Here is a 16,244-nt window from a genome sequence, read left to right as displayed (position 1 = left end):
ACGCGTTGCATACTTTGTATGAAAAATTGGGTAAGCAAAAAGCAAACTCCACAGCGCCATCTGGTGTCACAGTGTTAGAATGCATAAACTGTGCATGTAAAGCGTTTTTTTCTTTGCCAGTGTAGCTGAGTCCCTGGTGGAGACTTGGAAACTGATTGGGGCTGAATAAGGTTTCCAGTGCTGCTTGCTCTCCTCCATAACAAGCAAAAGCAGACTAACTTACATAAAACTTAGTGGGACCCTCCCCCCACCCACCTGCAGCCCAATTCTGTGCATGCTTACTCTGAAGTAAGTCCCATTGTGATCCATGGGACTTTATTCCTCACATTTCTTATATCCAAAGGAGGCCTTAAAATGGGGGGGGGGAGAGAATTTTGGGAGGGGCACACATCCCTTCCATTGGAATGAATGTGCATAAAATGCTACTTTCAGTCAGAGCAGTGCTTTAAAATGTTGTAGCATCCATGTCATACTTTTTGCAAATTTCTTAGATTCAGCAAGATTTACTTAGATTGAGTAGGATATGAGTTATCCTGAATCCCTCATTTTACCTAGTCAACTATGATACATGTCACCAGATCCTATGCATGTCCACTCAGATCCAAATCCGATGAGTGCACTTATTCACAGCTGAGTGTGCATAGGATTTCTGTTTTAAAGTGGTTGCATGCTGCTGAAGAGTTCAACGTTCTAAAGTTTAACTGATTTTTTTGTTCTGTTTTTTTTTTTGCTACTTGATTGGATTATATAGCCTCCTCCCTCCTATGACCTGGTTCACACACCAGATTTATTAAGCCATAACTAAGTGTTGGGTGTGAACCCTGCCCAGAAACTTAACTGTGGATTGATTGCTACCAGCAAGCCATGAACTGAAGCCACAGTTGATTGTTGGCTAAATAATCTTTCTTTTCAATTATGGCTTGGTGCTGTGTGTGAACCCAGCACCCTTCCTCAACCATAGTGTGTTTGGCCACCCCACGCCAAATGCTCACTAAACTACAAAACCATGGGGCAAGAGCTGCTGGAGAACAAGACAAATGTTAGACAAGCAAGGTCTGTTTGATTGTCTGTAGGACAACTCATAGTTAACTCATGGCTTACAAAACAACCATGGCTTAGCATTATATGTAAACCAGACCTATGAGTTTGCTCTGTTTCTGCACTATGACACTGATATCTGTATACGGTTTCTGAGCTTTGATAAACTTGATTGTTTTCAACTGTGTTTTCCCCCAAATTTTCCCAAAGGCCAAAACTAAGACATTTGAATACCTTCGGGTGTGGTTCAATTCTCCACAAAGTTTGAGGTTGTTTTTTTCTTTTTATAAAAAAGTGACAACCCTAGAGAGCCTATTTACTTTCTTCTTCCCACTCCCTCCCTGGCTTCAAAATTCCCAGAAATTTCCCATTTCTGCTCAGTGCTGTCCACCTCTGCAAGTAAAACACAATCCTTTTAAAATGCCCTTTGCCTCTCCACCCCTCCGTTCTGTCTGAATTTCATCAACAAGCCTTACTGTTCACCAACAAGCCTTACTCCAGTACTGTTTGCTGCTTTTAAAGTCACTCAAAACAAGGAGTGCAAGCTGGTGGCTGCAACTACAGAGATAAGGTCTCATCAAAACCAGCTCTGTTGGAAAGAGGACGCACCATTTACTTTAAAAATGCTGTTAACTTTTTGACAGAGGACTTGAAAAGAAATGCATGGGATGTGCCGGATGTTCACTGGGAAATGCCAGAGGACAACCTGCTCAGTGAAGTCATTTCCTTCCTTGTTCTCCAGAGCGCTAGCTGCTGCTTTCTTCCACAATAACATTTCCATTTTTACTGCCTGTTGCTGTTGTCCCATTTTCCTCCCATGGTTCAGGTCATCGGCAGATGTGATTCTGAATTTGCACGCTGAGCTTTGAAACGGAAATATCTTTGTCTTCCTTGAATGATCTCTCTTTCCTGTCAAATGAGGCCCTTTCAGAACAGACTGTGTCAGCAAAGGTGCAGTTCTTTTTTTAAAAAGTTCTTTTTTAAAAAAAGGAAACGCCAATACTAAGCCTTGGAGATAAAACTAGAACGCTACTTTTGCTAAGGGTTAGCAATGGTCTAAGGGACGCGGGTGGCGCTGTGGGTTAAACCACAGAGCCTAGGACTTGCCAATAAGAAGGTCAGCGGTTCGAATCCCCGCAACAGGGTGAGCTCATGTTGCTCGGTCCCTGCTCCTGCCAACCTAGCTGTTCGAAAGCACGTCGAAGTGCAAGTAGATAAATAGGTACCACTCCGGCGGGAAGGTAAATGGCGTTTCCATGTGCTGCTGTGGTTCGCCAGAAGTGGCTTAGCCATGCTGGCCACATGACCCGGAAGCTGTACGCCGGCTCCCTCGGCCAATAAAGCGAGATGAGCGCCACAACCCACGCCTGGACCTAATGGTCAGGGGTCCCTTTACCTTTACCTAGCAATGGTCTAGATGGGCCCTCTATTCCCGGAGGTAGGCTTTTATTAATGTTCTGAGCTCTGGTTCCCAAAGGTTATGACATAGACTTTTTCAGCATCGTCTTCCTTTCTGGGGAAGGAGGATATGGGGAGATGCCATGCAAAACTAGTTGTTTGAGATCCCTTTATCCCCGACTCCCACGCTCCTGCTGTACCCACAGGGGCAGAAGAGAATCATGGACCAGCAAGATGCATGGTTATTCAGCAATAGCCCATTTCTTACTAATGGCCAAGGTTAATTCTCCTGGTAGGAATCCCCTCTGACAAAGAGGTGGCTCTGAATGTGTTGCATTCTGTCCCTGTTTGGGGGAATGTACGCCTGACTGCCAGGTAGGGCTAGGGGAGCAATTCTGTTCAGTTGGCATTTAAAGGCAAACCTACCTGATGTGCACTTTCCAAACTATACACGAAATGATACAGAGCCATTCTTCAAAATCAACACTTGCAGTTCTCTAGCCAAATAGTGTGTACCAAAATGCAAATACTAGGGTAAAGTGTGCATTAAAATGCATATATATATATATTAGTGAAAATAGCATTAAAATGTATTAGGGAAAGCTGCTTAGCAACAAATGTGCATATTAGCTAACATTACATAAAGGTAAAGGGACCCCTGACCATTAGGTCCAGTTGTGGCCGACTCTGGGGTTGCGGCGCTCATCTCGCTTTATTGGCCGAGGGAGCCGGCGTACAGCTTCCAGGTCATGTGGCCAGCATGACTAAGCCGCTTCTGGCGAACCAGAGCAGTGCACTGAAATGCCATTTACCTTCTCACTGGAGCGGTACCTATTTATCTACTTGCACTTTGACGTACTTTCGAATTGCTAGGTTGGCAGGAGCAGGGACCGAGCAACGGAAGCTCACCCCATCGCGGGGATTCGAACATTACATACAGACATGTATATTTGAAGAAAATCGCTGATTCATTTTCATGTGGACTCACTCTTTTTAAAAAAATGCAATCTGATGTGGAGAACTGAACTTAATATCGAACAAAGGAGAAACTGAAATCGACAGATGCACCCACCCCTCCTTCTAATCTACATGATCAGGAGGATCAGCTCTTTCTGGACTATATACTATTTTAGGCTTCAGATGTTGTTTTGTATGCTTACTGTTTGTTTACATGGCGGAGTCATACCTTAGCCTTCAGTAAACTCCCAGCAGGGCTTACGAAACTTAAAACCAACATTATTTTAAAAGGAACAAAACAAAGAAAAAAATGATGCCTGGCTAAATATTGAAAACGAGTGCGGGTGGAGCGTTTACACATTTCCTATCGGCAGGCTGAAATAGAGCTTCATTGCAATAATTTAGCTGATCATGTGGCTCAACTTGCTTTGCAAGTCTGCAACACTCTTGGGCTGTTTGTGTGCATTATGGTTTTCTGTGGTTCCAGGGTGCTTCCTCAACTGGCTTTTGAATCCATGTACACACTGCATTACCCACAATGCGGAGCTGCCCTGCCGTTCCTTGAGAAATAGTGCTGTTCTATGCGTTCCCTCTCTCAAACCACCTTCAACCCAAATTGAAAGCTTAAGCCACATTTACTTCGTAGTTGAGCTGAGGTGTACATATCTGAAACCAGCTGTTGCGCCTGCGCAGATGACAGCTTCATGAACAAGAGCTAAGGGGGTTGTAAGTGTGGGGAAACCAACCAGGTAATGAGCATTAAGGCATCCCCATCTCCTCTGTGTACAACAGTGTGTGAACGCAGCTTGAAATGCAGCTGGGGTGGAAGGGAACTTGCTGCGCTTTAAGCTGCTAACGTGCATCTAGCCTTAAGTTCTGTTATTGAGCAGTAGTCTATTTAACAAGAAACTAAAGGTTAAAAAAGGGTGATTTGCTGAGACCACTATGGTTCTGTGGCTGATGGAAGTATTTGACCAAGTCCGACACTCCAGCCACCAATATTTCACTGGCTTTCAAAGAAGGCCATGAGTCTGTAGAAATCCCCTTGTGTTGTGAGTATCTTCTCTGCTAGAAGGCACTTAAGTGCCAGTATTTGGGATGCAATGGGATGAGGGGTGGGTGGAAAAAGAAGAATTTTCATGGCACTGCTGTCTAGCTCACTGGCCTTTCAAGGTTTTTTATTTATCACATTTATACAGTGGTCCATGGGGTCATGAAGAGTCGGACTGAACGACTAAACAACAACCTCATTGCGAGAAGTGAGGTGACAGGGAACCAGACAGAGGGCCTTCTCGGTAGTGGCACCCACCCTGTGGAACACCCTCCAGATATCAAGGAAATAAGCAGCTATCCTATCTTTAAAAGACATCTGAAGGCAACCCTGTTTAGGGAAATTTTTAATATTTAATGCTGTACTGTTTTTAACACTTGATTGGGAGCCGCCCAGAGTGGCTGGGGAAACTCAGCCAGATGGGCGGGGTATAAATAAATTATTATTATTATTATTATTATTATTATTATTATTATTATTATTACCTTGGTTTTCAAACAGAATGCATTCTGTTCGACTCCCGGAACCGTTCAAAAACCAAAGCGTGGCTTCTGATTGGCTGCAGGAGCGTCCTGCAGCCAATTGGAAGCCATGGAAGCCATGCCAGACATCCAGCTTCTGAAAATCGTTCAAAAACTAGAACACTCACTTCCTGGTTTCGATCGTTTGGGAGCCGAGAGACAGTGACTGGCCCAAGGTGAACTTCGTGGGGATTCAAACTCTGGTCTCCCAGAACATAGTCCAACACACTAACCATTGTGCCACACTGGCTGTGACTTGGACAGAGGCTTCTGGGGTTAAAGATGGGTGCCTGCATGTTTGGGCATTTGAGGGTGTGAGTCCAGACTTTCCCCCTCCCTTTTTCTTTGCATCGATTCTCTCAGCTCAGAAAGAAAGAAAGAAAGAAAGAGAAAGAAAGGTGAAGAGATAAATCCATTGAACGAGCCCAATCCTGGACAGATGTATCCTGCAGCTGTGGGCCTCTTTTCTCCTCCCCGATAGACACACTGTCTATATTTAGTTCCATTGTTATGTTTGTCTCTCTGATTCCTTGCCAAGCTCGCTGCTTTGGTGGAATGTAAATTCAAGATGTGTGAATAATTGTGGCGCTGGACAACCCAGGGAAAGGAACGAGGCTCCCATGCGAGGGGCTGGTGCCGGATTTTGATATTTCTATGGTAGTTAACTCTGCAAAGCAAATTTTTGAACAAAATGTGGAGTAGCCCCTAATAAGCAAGGGTTTTTAGATATACTAAAAAAAACAACACACCAGACTAGGGCTGAGCGATATCTGGTTTTCAACATCGTGATATGTCAGCAGCTAAATATCAGGATATTCCAATATATCGCAATGTCTGAAATTGGAGATCAGGCGTGGGGGTGAGGGAAGGAGCAGTCAAGGAGATCTGGTAGGTGGGGTTTCCTGCTGACCGAGAAAAGCTGATCTGCCTCAGTGCCAGGGGAAGGTTTTTCCATGGTGCCTTGAAGTGAGGGCGATCAGCTGCCTTGTTCTCCCTCAGTGTGAGGGGAAGGCAGCACCGCATAATCGGCTGCCCTAGTCTCCCTCAGCGTGTGGGAAGGCAGCTCAGATCAGTAGCGTTATCGGCTGAGATCATGGCGCAATATCAACGGTTCCTTGAAATCGACTGTCCTACTCTCCCTCGGGCAAGGAGTGACATATTGCTGCATATTGCTGGGTCAAAATCATTATCGCGGTGCGATTTCAAAACCGATTTTGGCCAACATATTGAATATTTGCACGGTGCAAAAACAGACCATAAAATTTGTGATATTACCTGTCAGAGGCTTAATGCTGTCCAGCTGGCATAGATAGGACTCCGGGTTCCCAGCCAGTTCCAAACTATTTGATTTATTTGACAAAGTTCAAACGTACATCTCCAGCGTTTCAATTAGCGTCCGTCCCGTTGTTGCGCAGTTGCCGCCTCTAATCTTTCTTCTCCCTTTTCCGTACCCAGCATGCAAGTCTCCGGAAACTCCTCCCCTGACTTCCTCTGTGTGCAGAATGACTTGTTCCAGGCTCATCCTCCTCCCCCTCTACGTCAGACCCACTGTCAGACGACAGGCTGCTGATAATCTCTTTAGGCTCTCTATAACTGCTGGTTTCTGTCCTTTCATCTTTTCCCGTTTGCCTCTCCCTGACATTACCATACAAAAATGACAAAAAATGTGGGAGGCATGGATGGGGCTGCAGACCCCCTGGGTGCGTTCTGGGGTCCCCAGACCCCTAATTGGAATGTTGCTGTTGTTTAGTCGTTTAGTCGTGTCCGACTCTTCGTGACCCCATGGACCAGAGCACGCCAGGCACTCCTGTCTTCCACTGCTCAAAAGAAACACTTGCCTGACAGACCTGGTGTCTTCAGCACTGGGTTGTTGCAGTGTTTTTCAAGCACATCTCTCTAATCTGGAGCCATGAGAGCTCAAAGAAAAGATGTATGCTGTAAATTCCAGTGAACCTGGAGAGCTATCTTCCTTGGGAGTACATGTGAGCTACTTGAGTGTTACTAACTCCTGAGTGACCTACTGTAAAGAGAGACAAGTTCCTGCAGCAGTCTTGCCACCTGATCTGATAGTGATTGGGATTAGCCTGGATTTGGTGTCCTTTTTGTATTTTGAAAGCGGGTTTTCATGTTTAATGCAACTGAGGGGGCGGGCAAACGTGTACGCTTTCTAGTGAATAAAATGAAAAGCAAACGCTGACTCAGCAGTTTAGGCTGCAGCTGCTTTGCAATCTGAGAGCCCTTTCCTTGAGATGTTTGGTGCAGAGAGGAAGCAGACTTAATCCATTAAAAAAACCACTTGGAAGACTATGAGTCCTTTTAAAAAAAAGTGTGTTTTTTTATTTGGGGAGAAAAAGGCAGATGGTTATTTCTTTGGATAGTTGTTTGGCCATTCTGGAAAGCAACTCTGTGTTTGTTCACTCAGTTGTGAAGCCCCTATTCTCTTTCCCCTTTGTTTCAACTCCTTTCATACCCCTTTGCCTCTGTCCCACCCCCTTTTTTTAATTTGCTGCCCCCAACATTCTTCTGGAAGAGCTGAAGGTTTGGTCTTCTGCCAGACTATATTGGTTTTGTGGGGTGCTGCTTTCTGTGGAAACGAGGTACAAGACATGCAGGCATTTCAAGCATTAGAAAGAAAAGCAAGCAGGGTGATTTTCGCTCCCCAACAACTTTCCACAGAATTGCACCAGTCACAAAATTGCATAAGATTGTATGACCATAGGTTCTTTCTGCGTTTGATCAGGAATCCTGCACAGTCCCTGGGAATGCACAGTCCCTGATATTTCTTTCTGTAAAAAATTGAGCAAGTTTCCACCCTTTAAGAGAGAGGCTTTAGATTCAGTTTTCTACAATACATAGGATTCATTTCCCTACATAGCTTTCTGACTTTGCTTGGCGAACTTTGAAATAACTCGCTGATGAGGTAGTTTAAAAGTATGTTTAGCCAAACAGGTAAATTTAAGCACATAGGCAAATCAATATTTGGGGAGCCCAAATTGTTGAGCTGTATTTGATGACAACAAGGAACCGAGCCATTAGTGTCATTGGCCCAGTCCTGTGGAATACTCTGCCAATGGAAATTCATCAGGTGCTTTTGTTTCAACTTTTAAATGCCTGCTGAAGACTTCTCTAGTTCATCTGGCATATTAAGAATTGCATCTTTCCACAACAGTTTTCTGATTTTAACTGTTTTATATGGCCTTTAATGCATGGTTTTATGTACAGCCACCGTGAGCCACTTTGAGTTTCCTTAAGGATTAGCAGAATACAATTTTTAAAAAAAATAAATAAAATAATGTACAGTCCACAGAGTTTCAGTTTTTCCCCTTGGCTGCAGAATTTGATTTTAAGACACAGATTTTTTTTGGTCTCCTTTAAAAATACACTTTATACTTGACAGTTTCAGTCCTCTGCTGAAACGAGCTGATGACAAGCGATGCTGTACTAACTTTCCTGAAGGCTCTTCTATCTTTGGCAATCATTCGTAGCCAAGTAAGGTTGTCTTCCATAAACACTGTTTTAACAGTGAGTCCATAGGTGACTATGGAGGCCAATTCTGGATCCACACATCCTTCCACAGTGGGTACATAGGTTTCTGGGTGGGTGTTTATACTACATTTTTAAAGATTTGCCTTGAGAGAGTCTTTAAACCTCTTTTGTTGACTACCAGCATTACGCTTTCCATTTTTAAGTTCAGAATAGAGTAGTTGCTTTGGAAGACAATAATCAGGCATCCGCACAACATGACCAGTCCAACAAAGTTGATGTTGAAGAATCATTGTTTTGACACTGGTGATCTTTGCTTCTTCCAATACACTGACATTAGTTCACCTGTCTTCCAAAGTGACGTGTAAAAATTTCTGGAGACACAGTTGATGGGATCTTTCGAGGAGTTGGAGATGGCATTTATAAGTGGTCCATGTTTCATAAGCATGCAGTAAAGTTGTAAAGGCTAACACATACTGTAACACACAAGTGTTTTTTGTACTTAGCACATTTCCTTTGTTACTGCAGATCAATGGTCCATCTGGTTAAATGTCCATTTCTGGTTGTAAATCCCCCAGCATCTGATAGCTGGAGATCTCTAAAAGAAAAGTGGAGGTTACATAGGTGACTACCATGGCTATTGGTTACATCCTTCCTCCATATCTTCATCTAATTCTATTTTTAAGAAATAAAGAAACATTTAACCCCTGTCTGCACAACACATTTGAAACAGTATCGTGCCTCTTCAAACAGTCATGGTTTCCTCCCCCCCAAAGCATCCTGGGAAATGTTTTTTAAGGGTGCAGAGCTGCCTCTTTGTAATGTACAAAGTTAAGTGCCATATCCATTGAACTGCCCGTTTTTGTCTCTAGCCTTGCCCCGCACTGATAATATGGTCTCCAAAAGACCTACCCCTTCCATCACTTCCTCCAGGTAGACTAGAGTTGTCACTGTTTTTTATTGGTTCTGCTCCCGACATTTGGCTAGCAAGCTACTTTTAGCCTTGGCCCTAAGCTGTGCAGGCCTGCCTGGTGTTATATAGCATTGAGAGGTGAGAAACAGCCTGAAATTCTTCTCCCACCCCCCATTTCATGGGTAGGCAAACTAAGGCCCGGGGGTCAATCACCTTCTCAATCCGGCCCATGGACGGTCTGGGAATCAGCATGTTTTTACATGAGTAGAATGTGTGCTTTTATTTAAAATGCATCTCTGGGTTATTTGTGGGGCATGGGAATTCGTTCAATTCCCCCCCCCCCCAAATATAGTCCGGCCCCCCCACAAGGTCTGAGGGACAGTAGACTGGCCCCCTGCTGAAAAAGTTTGCTGTCCCCTGCCCCATTTCTTTGCTTGACCCCACCATCACCACACACACTTCAGGTGTTGTTCTTAAATATTATCCCACTACCTTTGCCTCCAGTGAAACTCCTGCATACTTTGAAGGAGTGAGAGTAAAAGAGACAGAAAGAGAGAGCTGGGAAGAGAATGTCTCTTGTTTCTTTGCAGAGAGAGACTTGGGGAATAGCTGTCCCTTCTCCTATACACATGTAAATGGGATGCATTCATTCTCTTGTCTTGACTGGAGGACTGTTTGAGGCATGCTCTGTGTGCCAATTTGCCATCTTCCCTGGAACTGGGTCCAGGCGCTGCGGCATAATTCTAGCCTGTCAGTTTGGATTGGCTGTTTGGGAGCTTCACTGAATGAAACGGCGTTCTGTAGCAAATGAGGCCTGCTAAAGGTCCATTTTCTCCAGGCCAGAGCACTGATGCTTAAAACCAGCTGATTTCCTGCTGATGCCGTGTGTGAGAGAGGCTGGTATATGTTTGGCTGGCTGAAATGCTTTTAATCTCCCTTCTGTGGATGTGGACACAGATGAATTGTGCAAAAACTCCGCTGGTTTTTCTACATGCACCCCACACACAGACAGTTGTTTTGCATGATGTTTATTGTGTGTGGAGGTAATTTCATGCACATTATCAGCAAATGTATGTACAGTTAATCTTAGCTAAAACTAGTGTCTTGGTGTTCAATTTTGCATGCTTCTGAAAAATCGTAGATGGATGAATGCTAGATTTTATTACTGGAAGAGCATTCTTGTACATTAGTTGGGCATTGCATTGGTGGTTGATGTTGGCTTCTGTTTTCCTATATAAAATAACATCATTCTTTCCAACATTTCTCCGACGAAATTAGGGACATCCCATTCCATAATGATAATTTTACTATTTATACCCCACACATCTTACCTGGTTGCCCCGGCCACTCTGGGCAGCTTCCAACACATAAAAAAACATAATAAAACATTAAACTTTTTTAAAAAACTTCCTTATACAGTGGAACCTCTAATTGCGTTCACCTCCGGGATATGTATGTGGCAAACCTGGAAGTATCTCTCCAGGTTTTGTCGTGCACGCATGTGCAGAAGCTCTGAAACACGGCATGCGCATGCGCAGAAGCGGCACCTCTGGTTGTGAATTCCTTGGGATGTGGCCGGAGCTCCAGGACAGATCCCATTCGCAACCGGAGGTACCACTGTACAGGTTTGCCTTCAGACATCTTGGGAGTCAGATAACTCCCTACCCTCCAACATTTCTCCAATGAAAATAGGGACATCCTAAGGAAAAGTGGGACATTCCAGGATCAAATCAGAAACTGGGACGGCTTCTCTTAAGTCAGGGATGCCCTGGAAAATAGAGACACAGAGAGTCTGGAACGTTGTTGAGGGGAATTATGGAAAAGCTTGTGAATTTAATACAATTTTGCAATTCCAAACACAACTTGCAAGACAACCCAAAGCAAGTTTACGTAGAATAACTCCGAATGAACTTGATAGAGGCTTGCTTTCTAGGAAGTGTGTGTGTGTGTTTCAAGATTGCTAGCTTAGTCAGATAGGGTTGGTGAGGCTCTTTGGCATGTGTGGCAGAAGTCAAGGCCAAAACGGGACAGCCTTGCTTTTGTGAAGTATATGGAACATATGCAGTGACTTTTGCTCTGGACTCCTCAGCCCAGGAGTAGGCAGCAGATTAGTGCCAGAAAGGCTGACTCCACAAAGGAGACCATTGTGACTAACTGGAGTTCCTGTTCATGTGAAGGAGCTACAACATGGGTGCATCTGTATGTGCACAGATACCAGATGCCTGGGAGTATGGCAGAGGCTATGGGGTATGCAGTGTTGGGGTGGGGCCTGGAAATGTGGTCCCACTTTCCCTCTACACCAATGTTTCTCCAACTTGGGTCCATAGCTGTTGTTGGACTACAACTCCTATCATCCCTGGTTAGCAGGGCCAGTGGTCAGGGGTGATGGGAGTTGTAGTCCAACAACAGCTATGGACCCAAGTTGGACAAGCACTGGTGTAGAGGGAGAAGTTGGGAGTCGAACAGTGAACAGCCTCAGTGACTCCTGGTTTCTGTTTGTATTTATTGGTTTGGAGATAAAAATCTGCAAGGGGCCTGGGGTGGCATACAAGGGGCTATTAACCCATTTCAAGTACTTTTGAGGTCTACTAGGCTGAGAAATAGAAATAAGCCACGAAAATCTCCTTCAGGGTTGTGCGTGGGTTTGAATCCACGTTTTACAACACTGTGCTGACTCAAAAGCATATTTGACAGGAAAAGTTAAACCAGATCTTTCAAATAAACATTCTCCTTCTGTCATGTGTATCAGCATTTCTTTTTTAAAAAATAAAAATACTCCCATTATAGTAACAAATGAGGGGAAGGGAGAAGCAGAACTGCCTCTGAAGAGAATTTTCTGCCGCTTTCTCTGAAGTGTCAGCTGTCGTTTTAAGGACGTCGTGTTTCTGTGGGAAGGAGTCCTTACGAACTCCTTCATGTTTCAGATCCTGACAATATAGCTGCCGTCTCTGAGAGCATCGTTTCCATCTGTCTCCTCCAAGCTTTCCTACGTCTCTTTGAGACTGTTGCAGTGAAATGTTTGGCAGCAGAAAAGAAATCTTATTTTCTTCTTTGGAAAGTAAATGCGGCTAACCGAGGAGGACTATTAGTAGAGTGATGACAATTGCTTTCCCAGTGGAAAAAGGCTTTATCAAAATTTGCTGATTGGAGATGGTTCTCTCCACTTGAAGCATTGCATAGTGTTTGCCAGTCAGGAGTGATGCTTCCTACCATAGTAGCCAACTCCTAGGGGCCGATGGTGTGTGGGTACCACACCTTGCGATCAGTTATGGGGGGGAGGGGTTTACTTGCCCCTTGGAACCCCTGCTTCCCATCCCCCTTGCCCCATCCTGCTCTTCTTTCGGAACATAGAAAATAATGAAGCTATGACTGCCAAGCCAATAGCAACTAGTCTGGCCATTATTCCTTCGCAAGAACAGGGCTTTTATCTGAATACGCATAGCTTCTGCACATGGTAAACTTGATAGAGCTGGTGAGGCCCAAGGACCAGGTTTAATGCAGCTTGAGGCCTGTTGATATCTTTAATTGCCCTTTCTGAGGCTGTGAGGGAAGGAATGGAAGAGGCGCTTGTGGGGTTTCCTGTCCCAGTTGTGGAAAAAACATCAACCTTCTATGCACCTTGACCAGAACCCCTTCAACCCTCCTCTCCCCTAGCCCCAGTTCTGTATTCAAAGGGGGTCATAGCTATATGGGAAACTAATGGGAAACCAATGAGGTCACTGGCCCAAACGCTTTCCCTGTGATTCTTCTCCTGTTTGCACTTAAAAAAAAAAAAATCACTCCTTCTCCAATTACTAGGTCACAAATTGCCCCCTTCCCATGTCACCGCAACTGCTTGGGACTTCCTTCCCTGTAGTGAAATTCCCATGAAGTGTGGTGAGCATGAATGCGAACAAAGCAACCATATAGGTGGGGGAGTACAGTGGTACCTCGGGTTACATACGCTTCAGGTTACATACGCTTCAGGTTACAGACTCCGTTAACCCAGAAATAGTGCTTCAGGTTAAGAACTTTGCTTCAGGATGAGAACAGAAATCGTGCTCCAGTGGTGTGGCAGCAGCAGGAGGCCCCATTAGCTAAAGTGGTGCTTCAGGTTAAGAACAGTTTCAGGTTAAGTACGGACCTCCGGAACGAATTAAGTACTTAACCTGGGGTACCACTGTAGTATGAGACTTGCCCAGCTAGGAGCGAGGAACATCCCATCCAAATGTTTGTGCACCTCTAATTGTTTGTGCCTGCAAAGCCCCTTTCAACCAAGGGAGAATGGGATGTGTGTTTTCTCGGAAACACGCCTTCTGCTTGATCCTCTGAACGGGAATGGAGCGAAAAGTGTTTAGATCTATTGAAGAAGAAGATTGAAAAGGATGAAGCAGGTTTGGGAATCCTACCTAAACACGTTCTTTTATTACGTGTATTCTTAAACTCTGTTGATTTTATCCATATTTTGATAATTCTGCTATGTCGACTTGTGATTGAAGTCTGTTGATATCGTCATTTTCTTACGCATATTAGCTACTATTTTATGTAAACTCTGTAGATGTTTTTTCCCCTGGTTAAGCAGTCTGTAAAATTTGTTAAACAAAATAACAGAAAGGTTGGGGTTAGCAACTGTATCTCAGTGCGTGTTCTTTGCTACTTAGTGCAGCAGCATTTTGGAGACCAGTAATGGCCTCTTCTGCCTGGTTCAAACAACAGGAAAATAATGCCCTTCTTCATAGAAATAGGATGCAATTTAAATAGAATGGAGAGACTGGGAGAAACTGCCCCATAATTGCCAACAACTCTTCTATTTCTTGCAACATCTGGAGTTAACTTCTTTTAAAAAAGAGAATTTGAGGTTTTTGTGGCCGAAGGGTTGTTTTGCCTTCTAAAAAGCCATTTCTTTTTAATGATGTGCCAATTGCCCTTGTGCTGCATTTCTTCTTATGTGTGGTGGCGGCCAGGAATATGAAAACACGACTAAATGCTATCACAAATGGCAGCGTTTTTAAGATCAACGATTTACAGATTAACTTTATTGAAAACTAGCTATGTAGGAAGTTATCCTCCCACATTGGCTGTTTTCCTTTAAGTGTATAGCAATTTCTGGCTGGATGGTGAATATGGTATGCCCAGTTTCTCCTGTGGGCTGTTTTTAATATACTGGATCAAAGATGGTAACAGTTTCCCATAGACATTGGTGCCATTCAGAAGATTACGTATGTTGAACTTCGGTTTGCTCTTGGGGAAATTACTGCCACAACAGTACACCAACTTGCAATTCACTATTATAGCCTGCTGTTCAGTCCTGTTTGAAAGTGCTATATGCTCGTCCTTTGGTTAATTTCCACAATAACCCTGCATAGTAGCAAGAATGTTTATGCCACTCATTCACCTCAATTGATTTGCTGAGATACAATCTGGTTAAGTTACTTCTGCATTTTCCGTATTCGGATCTGTGCAGTGCAATATGAACGGTTAAATATTGCACCAGCCTTTTGAAGTAGATTGTCTCTCCAGTCAGTAAAGTCCTAAATGGACATTTAGGAAGATCAACTACTTTGGGACCTTCTCATATTAATATTTGTGATACGGTTATTTCTATAGTTATATATAATTTTTTTAAAGCCCCCACCACCATTGCTTTTAAACAATTCATTCTAGGATTTCTCTCTAATTCCAGTGCCTTTGCCTTTAATCTTCCTCTATTGTGCTTCTTGCCATGGTATTTCCTATACTGTATGCCTTTCTCATCAGTTCATAGCCTTTAAAATTTAACGCACTGAGAAAGAGAGCTGGCAGCGCCCTGATGCTGATGGTCTGTGTATTGTCCTTCATGAACCACATGTCACAAGATGCTTTTGGCTGCTTCCAACACAGAGATAGGAAAGCAGAGTGATATTTATTGTCATGTTTTGCTTCAGAAGCCTTGTGAATCAGTGCATCGCAATTGGCCTGGACCAGATTAGCTTCTGCTGCAATTGATCCTGGGGTGTGAAGGAAGTTCAGGTTGGAGTTAGACATTAAGGCAGTTGTAAAGCTGCCGTGGGAATACTTGCGTATCATCCTCCTTGATTACTCCTAGCAATATGGAACATGTGGTGTCATTTTACTGCGTGTTTCTCTCTCCCGCCCAAGAAGCAACCAATACAGCAGGAAACCTGCAGAATAATGACGACGGTATGTCATGTGTCTTGGGTGACCCAGCAAAAGAGGCGCATGAGAGATGGGGCTGTTGTTTATGGGAGCATTTGCACACCATTCCACTAGAACTCAAAAGTGAACAGAGAACAGGGTAGGGAAGAAAATTGATTCTACCAAGTATGTTGTTCTCGACTGGCTGAGTTACAGCAGCAAGTGTAAGCCAGGGGGTTGGGGAGACTTCACCATCAGAGTTTCGTGTGACTGGCTTTCCGAACTTTCAGCTGTAAACATCAGTCTCTGCTGCTTAGAAGGCAGCCAGCTGCTTTGAGCAGCTGGAACACGTCACCACGAGCGTGTTCTTCTTGGGAACTGAGAGAGCTCTAAGGAAATGTTGCCTCCTTCACTCAAAAGTCACCAGTTCTGGGAATAAACAAATAAAGCGGCTAAAACTTTCACCTAAAAGTGAGCTTCGGAAAAGTAATTTTGTGGCCAAGGCTGTTTAGCAGGAAAACATTTCATGGTTCAACCGTGCCCACTCCCATGCTAATATAGTCAGGGTGTGTTGACTGGGTGGGTCTATATTTGGTGTGTCTGAAATTGCTAGCAGAATTCTTGACTTCCAGGAACAGAGTCTCTGCTTCTCTGATTCCTAGAATTATTTTCCTCCTCCAAGGTGGCACACAGTTTTCAGTGTGACAACAGTTTCATTTTTGCTGTTCTTGGTAACGAAAGCACATCCCTCCGTTGCTCTAATGATGCA

General features: G+C 44.0%; 1 protein-coding gene across 3 annotated transcripts in view; it reads left to right on the top strand.

Moving 5' to 3' along the window:
- PALD1 (phosphatase domain containing paladin 1) overlaps window positions 1-16,244 on the top strand; it is a 105,589-nt gene that overhangs the window by 26,858 nt on the left and 62,487 nt on the right. The gene's annotated exons all lie outside the window — the stretch shown is intronic.

Source organism: Podarcis erhardii (assembly GCF_964252035.2).
Source record: "Podarcis erhardii genome assembly, chromosome: 5".
In the NCBI taxonomy this organism is placed as follows: Eukaryota; Metazoa; Chordata; class Lepidosauria; order Squamata; family Lacertidae; genus Podarcis; species Podarcis erhardii.
This window is presented reverse-complemented; position numbering and strand designations above follow the sequence as displayed.